Raw genomic sequence first — 2909 nt, 5'->3', positions numbered from 1 at the left:
GTTTGAAAGTGATTGCCTTTTAATCTAAATAAGGTGGTGAATTAGAGCATAGGTGAGCAGTCACTGTGACTTGGGGATATATACAAGGTGTCACCACATCAATGTTTGAAGAGCAACCTACAGAATCGCAATGGTGTCTTGCGATCATTACTTGATATTCAGACAGTATCCAACTCATGCATCACTGGCCTGTTTTGGCTGAATAAGTGCTCAGATTTCATTATTGTAGTTACCTCTAAGGAAAGGAAATTGGGTTGATTTTGTTAGCTTTAATTAACATTACAGGGTCCCAGCTTTTCAGTACTCAGCCAAAGCGTAAGTGTAGCCTACAACCTGTGCTGGCATGACAGCCGGTAGCATAGCTGTTAGAGCTATGGGCCAGTAACCGAAAGGTCGCTAGTTCGACTCCCTGAGCGACAATGTGAACAATCTGCCCTTGAGCAAGACACTTAATCTTAATTGTTCCAAGGTCAGAGTTGTTAATGGCAGGCCCTGGCCATGACACCACTCCGAAGGTGTCTCTAGGAGAGTTGGGATATGCAAAAAAAAAAAAAAATACTAATTCACAGATGCGTATAAATGTGTGAAATAAGACAAATATTAGAACCCACCAAATTATGATTTATGTACATTTTCGGTGCTGCTCGAGCCAAATCTAGTCAAGGCTGCAAAACGGAGCGTTGATATTTTGGGGATATTCTCAATTGCGTTCTCGCCTCTTTCTGAAACCCCATTGGAGGAGAAGGTCAGAGGGGAGGGCGCTCTGCCTTTCTCATCCATTGGCGTTTGAGAAGCAGGGGAGGCGAAAGCGAGAATTATTAAATTGAGTTTCTCCCTTGCACGGGAAGGTGCGTGCATCGTGAACATGCAGAAAAATTGAGACGTGTGATATTCATGTTCAAATGCTATTCATGTTCAAATGATTTGCAGAAAGATAATCAATTCCAGGCAATTGATGTCAGGTCAGAACCGACTACCCTATTAATACATACACATGGTTATTTTCATGATATCACTCATGAATAAAGCAACAATGTTGCGACAGAGACAGTGAGGAACAATATTGCGTTCATTGAATGAATGCCTCATGTAATCGACAGGGTAGTGGTGTCTCAAGGGCAAATAATATATAGTAGCCTAATAATCACTATGCAAATTGCTTCACAGACAGTGAAGTTCACTACTTTTGTCAAGTAATTTTAACATTGATGAAGATTATAGCAATGCTTGCAAGTTGCAACAAGACAAACTGCTTTTTTCCCCAGATAGAAGTTGATGTGGATATCTTGATTTGACTTTGAACTTGGTCTCATGTGCTGTGACACAATCAACACAGAGGCTGAGATGTCTGCAGCAGAAACCAAGGCCTGTGTCTACTCCTATTCTTCACTTGAAGAGGAAGACACATGCCAGTACTATGGCAGTTCCGGCTCTGATCCTCCCATTGAACCACATCCAGACATTGACATGTTCTGGTACACATTAATATTAAAAGTATACCTATAAGTCTCCAGATCTTCCCATGATCCCAGTGTTATTGACCGAATAACATGTAGGCATCATTTTGTCACAATAGCATGTTGACTTCACAAACTATAGAGATATTCAACTGGATCATTATCCTTCTGGTGAGACATTCTCTCTGGATACTAAACGAGCTATGCAGGGAAAGAGAAGAGACCAATAGTGTATTTTGTTTGGGTTTTTCCCCTCAGATCCTGACCCATGCTCACCTGTTCCTGGATAACTTTATACAGTGAGTACATGACACACACACAATTTGCAATTCATGTGTTTTATTTTTTCTCTGACCTCTTTTGAACAGACATGGCTTCTTAATTGATTTGGGGAAGATCTTGGAACACCTTATGGAGGACAATTATGACTGGCCATCTGTCTACCTCATACTGGGTGAGGCTTTGTCATCCCTGAACTATTGTCAGCTTTGATAAACAGTACTCTACCTCAACCAACTGCACAAGGAATATACTGTTCATGAATATGAGCAATAAATTCACTCATCCTTCATGCTTCTCTCACCCTTGCAGCTGCCAATATGTTTGCAATTGCTGCTCTGCTACTTGAGGTGTCTGGATAAGGTGAGACAAGTCTACCCCGGCTTTTCAAATAGGAGAGGCTCAGCTATGTGAACTGTCTCACAAAGGTTGATGTGTTGATTCTAGGGAACAGTGTCCCCCAGTGCATGGTGCTGTTTACACCTGGGGCACTTGGGATAACTGACACTTTTTCTTGCTGTCACCATTCTATATGATTCTTCAAAATCAACAGTTAAATACCACAAATATGATCTGCACAGATATTGACCTGCACTTAAAATTCCAGGTTATGGCTCAGTTGCTATATATCAGATATACAGTGACAAGAAAAAGTATGTGAACCCTTTGGAATTACCTGGATTTCTGCATAGATTAGTCATAAAATGTATCTGATCTTCATCTTAGTCACAACAATAGACAAGTAGTGTGCTTAAACTAATAACACACAAATTGTATTTTTCTTGTCTATATTGAATACATCATTTAAACATTCAGTGTAGGTTGGAAAAAATTATGTGAACCCCTAGGCTAATGACTTCTCCAAAAGCTAATTGGAGTCAGGAGTCAGCTAACCTGGAGTCCGATCAATGAGAAGAGATTGGAGATGTTGGTTAGAGCTGCCCTGCCCTATTAAAAAAACACACATTTTGAGTTTGCTATTCACAAGAAGCATTGCCTGATGTGAACGACACCTCGAACAAAAGAGATCTCAGAAGACTTAAGAATTGTTGACTTGCATAAAGCTGGAAGGGTTACAAAAGTATCTCTAAAATCCTTGATGTTCATCAGTCCACGGTAAGACAAATTGTCTATAAATTGAGAAAGTTCAGCACTGTTGCTACTCTCCCTAGG

Source organism: Salvelinus fontinalis, chromosome 12, assembly GCF_029448725.1.
Source record: "Salvelinus fontinalis isolate EN_2023a chromosome 12, ASM2944872v1, whole genome shotgun sequence".
NCBI lineage: Eukaryota > Metazoa > Chordata > Actinopteri > Salmoniformes > Salmonidae > Salvelinus > Salvelinus fontinalis.
The sequence above is the reverse complement of the archived record's forward strand: the minus strand, read 5'-3'. Positions refer to the sequence as shown.